Source organism: Perognathus longimembris, chromosome 15, assembly GCF_023159225.1.
Source record: "Perognathus longimembris pacificus isolate PPM17 chromosome 15, ASM2315922v1, whole genome shotgun sequence".
Taxonomy (NCBI): domain Eukaryota; kingdom Metazoa; phylum Chordata; class Mammalia; order Rodentia; family Heteromyidae; genus Perognathus; species Perognathus longimembris.
The window spans coordinates 19,749,168-19,765,387 of NC_063175.1; positions in this window are offsets into that span (position 1 = coordinate 19,749,168).

Sequence of the window (16,220 nt, forward strand, 5' to 3'; positions counted from 1 at the left end):
GCCTAGCTTGATGGCTCTAATAAGCCAGCTATCCATGATCGGGAAGCTCTCTGCCAGCGGAGAGCACTCAACGCAGCAACCCCTCTTCCTGTGCCCTCAAGGTTCTAATTTAATGATCATTCCTTAATTAAAAGTAGTTTCTTACTTAATTCCATGAATTAACACTTCATTCTCTCACCACTGTCTATGAATAAGATGTTTCAAGTGATACCAGACTCACTATTTCCTTAATCACCAAAGAACATGAACTGAAAGTATAAATTATTTTCAAACCACAGTAGGCCAGTATTAAAAGAAGGTCAATAGGGCTGGGGATATAGCCTAGTGGCAAGAGTGCCTGCCTCGGATACACGAGGCCCTAGGTTCGATTCCCCAGCACCACATATACAGAAAACGGCCAGAAGCGGCGCTGTGGCTCATGTGGCAGAGTGCTAGCCTTGAGCAAAAAGGAAGCCAGGGACAGTGCTCAGGCCCTGAGTCCAAGCCCCAGGACTGGCCAAAAAAAAAAAAAAAAAAAAAAAAAAAAGAAGGTCAATAGTTATATAAAGAACTTACCTTAATAGACCAACTATTTTTTCATTCTATTAATAATCCTCTACGGAACGGTTGTGAAGTTCCAACTTACCCAATCATCTTCCTTTTCCTTCCATAGAGTGATTCTCTGCCCTACATGAATACTGGAATTGCCAAAAGAGCTCAAAAAAGCACTGAGCCTGGGTCTCACCCACACATCATCTAAGTTGTTTTTAAGTTCCCAGATACATCTAAAATGCAGACAAAGAGGGTTGGAATATAACTCAGTAGTGGAGAGCTTGTTTAGCATATGTGAGGCCTTGGATGTGATCCCAGTAGCAATGATAAATAATAGATAGAAGATAGGTAGGCAGGTAGATAGGTAGATAGATTGATAGAATTCAGCCAATGTTGGCTGCTGCTGTATTGCTCCCTCTCTTTTCCCTTCAACTCGCATCTGCCCTTTAAGACCAGTACCTCCAGTTGCCTCTCTCAAACATATGCAAAGATAACAAAAGCAAACCTGGCAGTTCTTTGAACACTGACTCCCAAATTGCCTGATACAACTATCGGAGTACTTACACATACATTCTCCTTCTCTGGAGATTCTGCTTGAGTAGTTCTGGGTCAAAGCCATAATGTACATTTGCTTCCAGGAGACAAAGTTTCGGAAGTATTGCTTTAGGATTTTTCCACTCAAGGTGATCTTTAGGGACCAGCAGCATTTGCATCACATTGGACAGTATTAGATCTACAGAATTTTAAGCCTCATATCATACTCCTGAAACTGACTCTGCATTAAAACAAGATCTTGGTGATTCATATCACTTTAAAAATTTTCTGGTTTTCTGGTAAAATTTTTTTGGTTTCTTTAATCTTTTTTTTTTTTTTTTTGCCAGTCCTAGGCCTTGAACTCAGGGCTTGAGCACTGTTCCTGGCTTCCTTTTGCTCAAGGCTAGCACTTTGCCACTTGAGCCACAGCACCACTTCTGGCCATTTTATATATGTGTGGTACTGAGGAATCAAACCTAGGGCTTCATGTAGATGAGGCAAGCACTCTTGCCACTAGGCCATATTCCTAACCCCTGGTTTCTCTAATCTTGATGTCTAAAATTTGGGCTCTTTATTTTGCCTACCAGATTAATTCTGACTCATGTCCCTATTAGAATGATAAATTATTACTTATAAGGATTAATCACATTGAATCATACTGCATTGTGTGGATGATTATAAATGGACCAACTACTTTAATACTTTTTTGCAGTGTTGGGGATTTGTAGTGCTTAAATATGCTAGGCAAGTACTCTACCACTGAATTAAATCCCCCGCATTTTAATATATTCCCATAAGCAGATGTTTCTGGCTTGTTAAGATTCTCCTTTTGGTAATATTTAAGATAAGGTTCAAGAGTTGAATGTTATATTCAATCCTATTATTTATTTGAAAGTATAATAAACACTAATTAAAAGCTCAAAGTAAAGCATAAAAGATTATCTAGCTCCACCATTAACCAGAATCACTACAAATATCCCAATCAAGTTATCATTCAATGTATACATGAACATCATCCACTACTTTACCACCACCAACAACAACCACCTTTAGGCAGGGAACTCATTATCTCCATATGTGTGCGTGTGGGGGGGTTGTATATATATTATATACATATGCACATGCATATCCACATACACACACATATAACAACATGAATGAATATCAAAAACATCAAATTGAGTGAAAGAAGCCATTCTCAAAAGGTTTACACTATATCCTTCCATTCATAGCACGTTGTGGGAAAGGCCAGATTATAAAGTGTGAGAACATATGCATGGTCACCAAAAGTTAGAATGAGGCAACAAAGTGATATCATGAGTCAGTGTTGGAGGTAATAGATTTCTTCTGTAACCTGACCATATTGGAAGTTACATAAATTTATAATTTGCATTAAAATCCCTAGAGCTGAAACTCTCTCCTTAAAATGTCTATTTGTCTGTAAGTTAATTTAAAATGTTAAACTAGAAGATGATACCATAGTCTATTTAGAGAGCTATCAAAATGAGGACATTTATATAAACTTAACTATACTAAAAGTCATATCATTACTAGGTTTACATAGGCTATAGAAATGGCCTGTTTAAGGGAAAGTAAAAAAAAGTTTTTAAAAAAATATTGGAATGGCAATTAACCTTACAAATGCTAAACAACAAAATACATGAAGACAGATAAACACTAGACTGTACAACCAGACATGGGAAGACTCACTGATAGAGAAGTAATGGGTCCTGTTCCAGTTTCGGCTTAGGGCACATTGAGTGGGGATTGCAGCTGAAGAAAAAAGGATTTATGTAATGACAGAAGTTACAGGAACACAGTTTGATCTGTAGAAAGTAGATGCCATTCTTCACTGTTGCATTTTTTGGGAAAAAAAAAATGGACCAGTAGGTTTCAAACACAAGAAGTCTCCAAGAGCTTGGTACTACCTAGCAAGTCACACCTCAAAGGAAGCCACGGCAGTGTGCGCCTTGGAAATTGTCCTGACAAGAACTGCCAACATATGTATTAAAATTCAAATTAAACTTCTTGATTAAGGTTCAGGGAAGTGGGGGGTGGGGCGGGAATAAAGTTCCTAGTAGTGTCCTGCCCAGCAGTTAATCACAAATGATAAACCTCATGCATGCTGGTCTTACTCTGCTACCATGGAAACTGAGGCTGGTCAATGCTTACTTCTCTATTCCATCAGTGGGGTTGGGTGGAGGACAATCTGCTTCGTGTCCAGGAACTATTTAGACTTTACAAAAGAGTAAGTTCCTCAAAGTGAAACATTATAAATGTGAATATGTAACTTAAGAATTTTAATTAGCATATAGAGACATTAATGCACAATAGTGGAATCTTAATGTATTTTACAATGCATATTACATATTCTTTGTATATGAATTTCTTAAATTCATTACTCCCTTTATTTGACAGAGCTGTATGAATTGCCCTAAGTATCCACTAGAGGGAGACTCAACACTGCTTTGAGTCTGCACACTTCAGATGGAGAAAAGATTTATGGTTCTGGAATGTAATAAAAAGATAAAATGGAAAGGGGTGATTCTGTATTCCTTAAACATCCCTCCTTTTCCTCTGAGACTTAGTTAACTTTTTCCTCATCCTCTTGGATTTTGCAAAGCTGGACTTTCTAAAGCAAGGCCCTTAGGATTTCTTGCAATGACCAAGCTGAGCAAACTGTATAGAAACACTCTCACTTCACCAAAGGAACGTGTCAACTAGCTCACAGGAGGTGTTTGCCAAATTCAGGAGATCCCCCCAGGAATAAATTCTCTGACAAAGCCAAAGGCAATCCAGTCCCATGCCAGGAAATTTGATGGAGGATGAGTTTAATCTTCATTTTTTAATTCACACAACAAAGAGGAAGTCTTTACTGAGGGGTTGGTATTGTTTTATTTTTTTTTTTTAGTAGTATGGTTCAAATCCAGGACCTCATGCTTGCTAGTTGGGCACACCTCTCTTTTTATCCTGGTAGCCTAGGCACCTGGACCACATCTGCTTTTCTTAGGCTTCCCATTATTGCTAGAATGGAAGGCACTCAGCACAATGCCCAGCTTCTTCTGCTGAAGACTCACAGACTTTTCTGTCTTGGCTGGCTCAAAACCATGATGCTATCATTTTCCACCTTCCACTAAAGTAGCACAACTGGCATATATCACTTCACCCACCTATGAGTTCAGAAGGAGTCTAGTGAAATTTTTGCCCAGGTTGAACTCAAACCATGACCCTCCTGCTCTCTGCCTCCTATATAGCTGAAATGGTAAGCACAGCCACCAGTGGCTGGTTGTTGTTGTTTTCTTACTTATTTAAAGGTACTCTAGGGGGCTGGGAATATGGCCTAGTGGTAAAGTGCTTGCCTTGTTCGTATACATGAAGCCCTGAGTTCGATTCCTCAGCACCACGTATATAGAAAAATCCTGAAGTGGTACTGTGGCTCAAGTGGTAGAGTGCTAGCCTTGAGCACAAAGAAGCCAGGGACAGTGCTCAAGCCCTTAGTTCAAGCCCCAGGATTGGCAAAAAAAAAAAACAAAAGTTACCCTAGAGGCTGGGGCTGTAACTTCATATTAGAGTATATACTTAGCATGCATGTGGCCCTAAATTCAGTCTTCTGCATCACAAAAAGAAGTGTCTTTAATTATAGAAGACATCTAACAGTTAAATGAGCCCCTCATTTGAAGCACACAGAATATTCTTTTTTATATTTGTTAATAAAATCCTGTTCTAAGTATATTTTAAACTTATATTGCCTATCACATGTAAAAGGAGACTCAAATCTACAACAGCAGACATAATAGTACACACACATACCCAGCACTCAGGAGGCTAAGGCAGTAAGATTTGAGTTTTAGGCTATCTAGTGAGTCCAAGGCCTGTCTGCGCTATGTAGTAAGACTGTCACAAGAAACCAAGAGCTGGGTATATACCTTGGGTTCAGCTCCCATCACAGCATGAGAGAACTAGAGATGATGTTTTGACAGGCAATCGTGAATTAATGTACCAATAAACTGTAAGACACTGCTAGGTTTTCTCTCTTCATAATGCCCTTAAAACAAATCAGACATATGAAATTGCACAATTACTTTCCGTTCATGACTAATTTTTCATATTAAGCCTCCAAGCCAGATCATGAAAATAACAATAAAAATAATCTTCAGCTTACCACCCACTAGGGAACTAACACCTTTTCATGATTTGGTTACAAACTAAAAAAAAAAAGACTTTAAATCCCACTTTCCTATCTATGACTATGGTCTAGGAGTTGAGGTAAAAGAATGGTCATAGGAATGAAGTGCCTTTTCCTTAGTATTAATTAAGTAGACTGGTGGTATGAGAAAACAAAGAAAGCTTAAGGCTTAAAATACATAGTGTTACTACCACAGACTTGTAGTAGGAAAGAACTCTGCTGTTCTCTGGTCTTAGTATTCTTTTCCTTGGACTCTCATTGGCTGAAGGACCATGGTTTCTCATGCAATGTTTTCCCATCAAGAAGTGTTCCTATTAGCACCCAGGACTTTAGTTGCTGTTGCTACAAACGCTGGACAAGCCAAGATAGCCCTGGGCCTGCCATGGCCTCAGCAGAGCTCAGTGGACAGAGGTCCCATGGTGTCTCCTGGAAGTCATGGGAATGAATGGGTATTCATTTTGGGTTCCAAAAGACATAAATTGCCCAATTCTGCTAGCTACATAGTGAAACAGAAACTCAAGAAGGAAAAATGAACCAGCATAAAATGTAAACTTGGTTGCATCTGTTTAGGTCCTAGAAGAGGTGATCAGATGACTGCAAAGACCCTGACACCTCAACATTTCCTTTTGTCCATAAACAGAATTGCAAGAACTTTTAGAGCCAAAGGTTCACAGAAAGGCATCAGTTTCCATCTCCCCGAAACAAATTTGTATCAGAAATCTGATGACATGTTTCTGGATTGACTGTAAATACCATTTTTCCCAAATAATATCAGCCGACTCTCTGGATTCTATCCTTGGGACTATCTCCAAATTCACTGGGGAAATCATTGTACTAAATCAGTTCAGTTTTACCAGAGTATGATATAATTTGCAAAGCTATGTCATGCAGCCACATAATTAGCGTGGATGAAAATATTATTAATTAGAGATAAGCATTTGTCCAAGAACTTTCTGTAATCAGATCTTCTGAGGATTTCTCTCAATCTTGGCAATCAGAAATACAAAATAGATTTAGATGTGAAAACAGACTCTTCCATTTTGCAGAAATAGGTACTTTTGCTTCTTTTCTTTCAAGGAAAAACATGCTAATTTCATCATATTCAACTTCCTTTTCTGAGTTAAGAAATCTGATATGGTAGAAAATAAAATTTTAAAGCCTTAAAATTTTAGCATTCTTTCTAAAATTTTTCTAAACATTTTTTAAAAGTTTAGTTTCACCCTAAAAAATAATTATAGCTAGGCCATAAAAACAAAACATTTAATATACAGAATTCTTTTACAAAGACTTTTAAAACATAATAAAAATGTAAACTTATGTGTTGCCCATCTCTTTATGAAGAATAAAATTGGACATAATAAAATAATCAAATTTCTTTATAATCAACTTTTTTTGAAAAAGTTAAATTTCCTCAGAGCTTAAATGTGTATTTTCTTTTTTTCTGGCATGAGAATTTGAACTCAAGGCCTTACAATCACTCAGCTTGCTTGCTTGCTTGCTCAGCTGGCATTCTACCACCTGAGCCACATCTCCAGCCAGGAAGTTTTGCTGATTATTTTTGAAAATTAAATCTCTGATACTTTTCTTCCTGGGCTGGCTTTGAACTTCAAACCTCCATATCTCAGCCTCCTGAGTAGCTAGGTTTATAGATACGAGCCACCAGCAACAAGCTTAAGTGTATATTTTCTAATGGCAAAGTTATAATATAAAGTTTCAGAAGAATTAATCTTATTAAGTTCTGCAGCTATGATTTATATCTATCAACTACACTATAGTTTTACAAATTGTGATACATTATAGTAAATATTATATCTGATTATCTGGTAATTTTCTCCAACACAGCCTGAACAAAGCCCACCGAAATATATGACTTAGCCAAAGATACACAGCTAGTATTTATGGTAAATCCAGGCCTAAAATGTGAGTTTCCTAATCCAGTTGCTTTTAAAACTGTCCTAATGTTCTCTCTTCCTCAAACTATCCCCGTGCAGTCAGCATGTACCCAGCCTTCGTCTTGGTACTGAGCCTCAGGACCTGCTGGCCTGAATTCTCTGATATATTATTAATAAAATATATATTCATGATATATACAATAAATATACAGGCACATTTTAAAGTCTAGAGATAAGAAAGAGCAAGCTATTCAGTAGGAAACTCTACATAGTTCAGTATTATCAGAACGGGGAGTTCAAAACAGGAGTAGAATGTTTTAAAACAAGAGAAAGCCTAGAGGGTAAATAACAAAGGTGTGTTAGAATCGCATGAAGCAGTTTTGACACTCATCTTTTAGAAAAGAATAAAAGAAGGAAGCAGAGTGGGAGAAAAGAAGGAGAGAAGCGCGGAGAGATGGAAGGAGGAAGGGAAAGGAGGGTGCTAAAGGTTTAATTGGGGCTCAATCTGCATTGTAGAAAAATGCCTCCCATAGCAGTGTAGAGTTGTAGCACTAAGCTAAGAAAGATATGAAAGTAAGAACAAAGATAGTGGCAATAGGACATAAGATTAGGTAATTAGGAATATAAGAGGGAACTTAAAAAGATGCTTTTTCTGGGTTCTGTGAACTAACAAGAGCACCCCAACTTTCTATATGTGCCCTTTGATCTGAATTATTCTACTTCAGTCACTTTGCAATCACTTTCAGCTCTAGCAAAGAGCAGATTCCTATTTCATGTATATAAAATGTGAATTTATTTCATGTGAAAGGCAAACTGCCCCTCAAAATGCCTTCTTCTTATCATATTAAAGAAAACATCCAAAAACCCAGGTGATCACTCATTAGGCAACTTGGTCCTGCTTCCATCCCAATGCCAAAGTGATAACAATTCAAGGACAAGCACTGAGATCATGGTCAACTGGTCCACATCTGTGATTCAGGAGTTTTAACAATGCATACCCTTCTCAACCCATGCCCTCAATTTTTCCTGAATCCAATGTCTATACCTCTGAAGACAGCTGAAGATGTACTGAGTGTTGTCTTCTCATGGCTATCATGTAACAAAACTCCTTTCCCAATATCAAATCCAGGCAGAATAAGAATATAAACCTTAGGGTGACCAACAAATCAGAATAAATACTGATATAGAATAGGATCTCCACCTCCGGCAGGGTCAAAGAATGTTGTGTTTAGGTTGCGATCTGTAAGAAGTATAGTGATTCCGCCTTCACTTTATTTGGCACATGGGGGCAAGTGGCCAGACCTAATTTGGGACTGCTGGACTTCGGCCTGGGGTCTAAAATTCCATTTTCAGGAACATCTGAAAGTACAAGTATAATCCACAGCCCTCATATCTATGAACAAGACTTGGCTGGAAATAGAGAAGTTGAAGATGACTCCTATTTCTAGTGTCAACGGAGATGTCATTAACTAAGATACTAAAAGCGATATGTTTTAAGAACATGGTAATTTGACATCAGTCATGAGTAGAGAAAGCTGTGAGAATGTGAAGATCTGTGTTCAAGCCTAAGCACCAGCACCCCCACTCCAAAACAAGTCAATCTTACATGTTACAGACTAAAAGTCTATAGTTATACATCTACAGACTTCATGTACTTAGAACCTTTTCTTTTCCTTTGTAAGATTTCCCACTTTAATACACAAAAACAAAACAAAAAACTACTTCTCCCCTACACTAGGCATGTGATTTGAGTGAAGCCAGTATAAGTCTATTGACTTAAGCTGGGTCATTACAATACCTTGTGCTTCAGGCCACAGTCTCAGGGTGACTAGGCCATACAAACTAGAATCCAGAATAGATTTTTGTGAATTGTGATTAGGGTGTGTGCACATATCCACACCTAATGACTGACATATAGCACAGAGAGGCAGAACTGTAGTGGGAGTTAATCAAACTGAGGCCCAAGAGAGGCAAATGAGCAGAGAGAGGACCTCTAGTTGCAGAACAACCATGGTTCCCATGTGTTTTGCCATATATCTGCCCTAATCACTTACACCTATCAATGAATACTTCAAACTACTACAATATGAGTCTCTTCAGCAAAAAACACTAATCCAGAAACAGACTTAGATAGGTTACAAGGCTGGACCAAGATCATACACAGACAAACAGTATCCAGAATTTAACAGTTAAATCCTGGTCATTGTGGCCACTGCACCATGATGTAGGTTGTAGGGTTCACAAGGAATACTTGAGTAGAGGAATATCTCCATATAATGTAGCTAAATCAATTTTCCTTCCTTTTTTTTTTTTTGTTTTTTTTGTTCCAAGACCAGGACTTGATTGCTATCAGATGCTTGCTTTCTCTAATTGGCTGGCAGTCTACTACCTGAGCCATGCCTCCAATCCCTGATTTTTCTTTTGTAAGCATCAAAGTTAGGTTGAAACTCAGATAAATTTAACTACTCTATCATTATATAAATCTCTTTTAGTCTGATTTATGAAATGCAACAAATACTTATTTGTTTAAAGTGGCTAATACATGTGCAAGCATTTGAAAACAACAACAAAAGAAACACCTATCACAGGAGGTAAGTTTGTGAACCCTATCCCCAATAAAAATGTGTACTAACTCTATTCTCTCCCTTGTTGTTTAAACCCACAATCCTAGTGGTGGGAAACAAATCTAGAATGTTATCTCATCCATGTTAGTTTCCATCTGAATAAACAGTCACTTCTGTGTTATTGTTGTTATGGAACATTTATTGAGAGCCAGACAGGGTCTGGGTGCCCTGTAAAATACAAAATCTAGAGAGGTCCCAGGGAAAGGCAGGAAACCCAAAGCAATGGTTGGCATCACACTTGGCAACAAGAAACCAAAGGTGTGGTTCCCGAGTCTCGCAGAATTAACAGAGTGCTGTGTCTATATTACTGAACCTGTTCTGCACTGACTTTTTCCATTCCCACCTCCCCTGGGACATGTTGAAAACTGGTAAGATAATTCAGTGTGCATACTGTGGGGGACAAAGTCTGATGTTCTGGAATTAGGCTTGGCTCTGTTTCTTGCAGGTACCACTTCATTTTGAAAACAGACTTGACTTGAAAACTCTGACTTTTCCTTTGGGGTATTTTTATGGCATTATGGATGTTGAGGTTTCTCTTTGCTGAACAGGTGTGCCATGCTTAAACAATAGGAGATTCTTTGTCCTGAAATGCATTGTAAATCACATTTCATCAAAAATCAAATTATAGCCAATGCGACAAGGGAGCTCAGTATTTCTAGGATCCCTATGGAAAATCTAAGAATAGATGGTGTGGTTTGAAAATCAAGATTCAAGTCCCAGTTCAATACTTTGTATGTGTGTGACTCTTGGCAAGTTATTTCATTTCTTCCCAATAGTTTTTACATCTGTAGGATGAGGAAACTATGATTTTTGTTAGCTATTTTATGCATGCTTGTGAGTACCCAATGAAATATGTTAGAGTTGGATAAGGAAAGCCCAGATCCTTGTCTTCTGTGATTTTTCAGCCCCTGTGACAAAAGCTCATTTATATAAAGTAGAAACAATTCAGGAGGGGGAGGACAAGGTTATAAAAAGGAAATCATCTTAAGTTACCAGTGTATAGTTAATGCTAAATTATTCAAGTGAATTAAAAGAAAGTATGATTGATTCTTCCACCATTTACCACTGTGAGAGACCACAAATACTCCTATACTTGGGTGGCACTCATTTATTCTTGCAAGTAAGATAACCAACAACTTTATTTTTTAATATAACTATTCTTATTAGCAGAGACATCACAGTTGCACAAATTAATTCTATATCTTAAGTCATTAATTTTTAATGCCTCAACACATGTGCTCCACAATGTGCTTCTCTAGAAAAACTAGGGTTAGAATTAGTTGGGTTCGTATTGCTGGTCTCAGTTTTTAAAATTTAGATTATTCTTAGCATCCAGTTTTCTAAAAAATAAAAGGGGGGGAGGCAAGACTACAGTCAAAACAAAGACATGGGGATATAGGGAGTAGGGAAGGGCAGGTACTGCATAACTGTAGAGACCATGTGTCCAGCACCTGGATGGTACCTTGGGATGGTGATTGTCAAAAACTGCAAGAGTCTCTAGATCTTGATATGCTAACAAATGAACCTGTCAAAAGTTTTATGGATGCTTTTGGAAGACACAAGCTTACTTGATTAGAGAAAATAATTATTATTCAAGCCAGTCAAACAGCAGTAAGAACCATGAGTATCAGTTTACATTAGTTCCAAGACCCACAGGAGCAAAGTGGTGATGCCCGGGGTTATGATGTACGTATATACTGGGGATTTCACAGAAGATCGCCAAGTTTAGGAAACGCAGATCCTACAAGCAAATTTGCCCACATTTGCTCCACAAGGAGACATTATACTGAACAAAAACAAACTTCTCCTCTGGAGAGAGAGACACTATTTCCAATAGTTCCACTTATAAAATTTCCCTGAAAAGACAGTCACAATAAAGAGATGACAAAACCTGTGTTCAAGGCCTGAAGACCAATGGAACAGAATTGAAGACCCAGAAATGAACCCACAGAACTACGCCTACTTAATCTTTGATAAAGGAGCTAAAACAATAGTTTGGAAGAAAGATAACCTCTTTAACAAATGGTGCTGGCAAAACAGGCTCAACACATGCAACAAACTAAAACTAGATCCTTATATATCACCCTGCACCAAAATCAGTTCCAAATGGATTAAAGACCTCGAAATCAAAACAGACACCCTGAAAACATTAAGGAAAGAGTAAGAGAAACACTTGGGCTCCTTGGCACAGGACGGAACTTCCCTAACAAAGACCCTGAAAGGCTACAAATCAAAGAAAGGTTGGACAAATGGGACTGCATCAAACTGCAGAGCTTCTGTACAGCAAAGGACATAGCTCGCAAGATAAACAGAAATCCTACAGAATGGGAGAAGATCTTTACCGGCCATTCAACGGACAAAGGCCTCATCTCTAAAATATATGCAGAACTAAAAAAATTACCTTCCTCCAAAACAAAACTGCAAAGAACCAATAGCCCCCTCATCAAGTGGGCTAAAGACTTACAAAGAGACTTCTCTGATGAGGAAATGAGAATGGCCAAGAGACATATGAAAAAGTGCTCTACATCACTGGCCATAAAAGAAATGCAAATCAAAACAACATTGAGATTCCATCTCACCCCAGTAAGAATGTCATATATCAAGAAAACTAACAATAACAATTGTTGGAGGGGATGTGGCCAAAAGGGGACCCTACTTCATTGTTGGTGGGAATGTAAACTGGTTCAGCCACTCTGGCAAGCAGTATGGAGATTCCTCAGAAGGCTAAATATAGAAGTTTGATAATAAAAAAATGAAAAATAAATAAATAAATAAAAACCTGTGTTCACTATCCACGCATAAAAATAATGTAGAACTGTCAACCAACAGTGACAGGTCCTGGAAACAACCTGGAGTGACAAAATAATATTAACCTATTGTGTCATTTATTTTCACCAAAAAATCAAGCTAGGAAAATTCCACTTTCACTTCCTCTTGCTCCAAGAAAAGGTAAGCAAAGCATACATCCTAGTACACCATGGGTATTTAACAAGTGCTGATGCTCTTCCCCAGGATCTTTCTACATAATCTTGGTGCTCCTTTACGCTTTGCTTCATGTATCTTCTTTTTTTTTTTCAAATTTTTATTATCAAACTGATGTACAGAGAGGTTACAGTTTCATACGTTAGGCATTGGATACATTTCTTGTACTGTTTGTTACCTTGTCCCTCATACCCCCCTCCCCCCTCCCCCTTTCCCCCCCTGAGATGTTCAGTTCGCTTACACCAAACAGTTTTGCAAGTATTGCTTTTGTTGTTGTTTCTCTTAATTTACCCTTTGTCTCTCAATTTTGGTATTCTCTCTCAATTTCCTAATTCTAATACCAGTATACACGGTTTCCAATATACTCAGATAAGATTACAGAGATAGTGTAGGTACAATCCAAGAAGGTGATACAAGAACATCATCAACAGTATAAACTACAGATACACATGGGATGTTGAAAATAGTTACAACTGTGATATAATAATCATTTCCATAAAATGGAGTTCATTTCACTTAGCATCATTTTATGTGATCATAAGGGTATAGCTATTGGGTTCTTGTGATCCTCTGCTGTGGCTTGCCTAATCCTGTGCTAATTATTCCCAATAAGGGAGACCATAGAGTCCATGTTTCTTTGGGTCTGGCTCACTTCACTTAGTATAATTTTTTCCAAGTCCTTCCATTTCCTTACAAATGGGGCAATGTCATTCTTTCTGATAGAGGCATAAAATTCCATTGTGTATATGTACCACATTTTCCTGATCCATTCGTCTACGGAGGGGCATCTGGGTTGGTTCCAGATTCTCGCTATGACAAATTGCGCTGCAATGAACATTGTTCTGCTGGTGGCTTTACTGTGATTTTTGTTTGTGGTTTTTTGGATAAATACCCAAAAGTGGGTTTGCTGGGTCATAGGGGAGTTCTATATTTAGCCTTCTGAGGAATCTTCATACTGCTTACCAGAGTGGCTGAACTAGTTTACATTCCCACCAACAATGAAGTAGGATTCCCTTTTGGCCACATCCCCTCCAATAACTGTTATTGTTAGTTTTCTTGATATATGACATTCTTACTGGGGTGAGATGGAATCTCAATGTTGTTTTGATTTGCATTTCTTTTATGGCCAGTGATGTAGAGCACTTTTTCATATGTCTCTTGGCCATTCTCATTTCCTCATCAGAGAAGTCTCTTTGTAGGTCTTTAGCCCACTTGATGAGCTGGCTATTAGTTCTTTGCGGTTTTGTTTTGGAGGAAGGTAATTTTTTTAGTTCTGCATATATTTTAGAGATGAGGCCTTTGTCCATTGAATGGCCGGTAAAGATCTTCTCCCAGTCTGTGGGATTTCTGTTTATCTTGCAAGCTATGTCCTTTGCTGTGCAGAAGCTCTGCAGTTTGATACAGTCCCATTTGTCCAACCTTTCTTTGATTTGTAGCCTTTCAGGGTCTTTGTTAGGGAAGTTCCGTCCTGTGCCAAGGAGCCCAAGTGTTTCTCCTACTTCTTCCTTTAGTGTTTTCAGGGTGTCTGTTTTGATTTCAAGGTCTTTAATCCATTTGGAATTGATTTTGGTGCAGGGTGATATATATGGATCTAGTTTTAGTTTGTTGCATGTGTTGAGCCAGTTTTGCCAGCACCATTTGTTAAAGAGGCTATCTTTCTTCCAAACTATTGTTTTAGCTCCTTTATCAAAGATTAAGTAGGCGTAGTTCTGTGGGTTCATTCCTGGGTCTTCAATTCTGTTCCAATGGTCTTCGGACATGTTCCGGTGACAATACCAAGCTGTTTTTATTACTATAGCTTTATAATACAACTTGAAGTTGGGTATTGTAATTCCCCCAGCACTGTTTTTTCTGCTTAGGATTTTTTTTGCTATTCTAGGTCTTTTATTATTCCATATGAATTTCCCGATTGCTTCCTCTATTTCATCAAAAAACGGTGTTGGGATATTAATGGGTATTGCATTGAATTTGTAGATAGCCTTTGGCAATATTGCCATTTTGATTATATTAATCCTCCCAATCCAGGAGCATGGGAGGTTTTTCCATTTCCTTAGTTCTGACTTAATTTCGTTTTTCAAGCTTTTAAAGTTCGCATCAAAGAGGTCTTTCACTTATTTGGTTAAGGTTATTCCTAGGTATTTTATGTTTTGGGGGGCTATTGCAAAGGGTGTTGCTTTCCTGATATCAGCCTCGGTCTTTGGGTCGTTAGCATAGAGAAAGGCCGTTGATTTTTGAAGGTTTATTTTATATCCTGCAACTTTGCCAAAGTTTTTGGATCAGCTCTAGTAGCTTGGGGGTAGAGTCTATGGGATTCTTTAGGTATAGGATCATGTCATCTGTGAAGAGAGAGAGTTTAACTTCATCTTTACCTACTTGGATCCCCTTTATATTTTCTTCTTGCCTGATTGCTCTGGGTAGGAATTCTAGTACTATGTTGAAGAGCAGGGGAGAGAGTGGACATCCCTGCCTTCTTCCTGATTTTAAAGGGAATGGCTTTAGTTTTTCCCCATTTAGAGTTATGCTTGCTGTTGGTTTGTCATAAACTGCCTTGATTATATTCAGGAATGTTCCCTGGAATCCCAGTTTTTCCAGGGCTTTTAGCATAAATGGGTTCTGGATTTTGTCAAATGCTTTTTCCGCATCCAGAGATAAAACCATGTGGTTCTTTATCTTGCTCCAGTTGATGTGGTGGATTACATTAATTGACTTGCGTATATTAAACCAACTTTGCATCCCTGGGATGAATCCAGTTTGATCGTGGTGTATGATTTTTTTGATGACCTGTTGAAGTCAATTGGCCAGAATTTTGTTGAGAATTTTTGCATCTATGTTCATCAGGGAGATCGGTCTATAGTCCTCTTTCCGTGATGAGTCCCTGCCTGGTTTTGGAATGAGGGTTATACTGGCTTCATAGAATGTGTCTGGTAGTGAACATTCTCTTTCAATTTCATTGAAGAGTTTGAGAAATATTGGTGTGAGTTCTGTTTTGAAGGCCTTGTAGAATTCTGCAGTGAATCTGTCTGGACCTGGGCTTTTCTTGGATGGGAGATCATTTATTGCCTTTTCTATTTCAATACTGGATATGGGTCTGTTTAGAAGGTTTAAATCTTCATGTTTGAGTTTGGGGATATGAATTTTTTCTAGGAAATCATCCATTTCTTCCAAGTTCTCGAATTTGTTGGCATAAAGGTTTGCAAAATAGTCCCTTATTATTTTCTGAATTTTGGTTATTTCTGTGGTGATGTTACCTGTTTCATCTCTTATCTTGTTTATTTGAGTGTGCTGCCTTCGTTTTTTGGTCAGGTTTACCAAGGATCTGTCTATCTTGTTGATTTTTTCAAAGAACCAACTCTTTGTTTTGTTGATTCTTTCGATGGTTTTTTTAGTCTCTAACTGATTTAATTCTGATTTGATTTTAATTATTTGCTTCCATCTATTGACATGGGGTTTGGCTTGTTGTTCTCTCTCAAG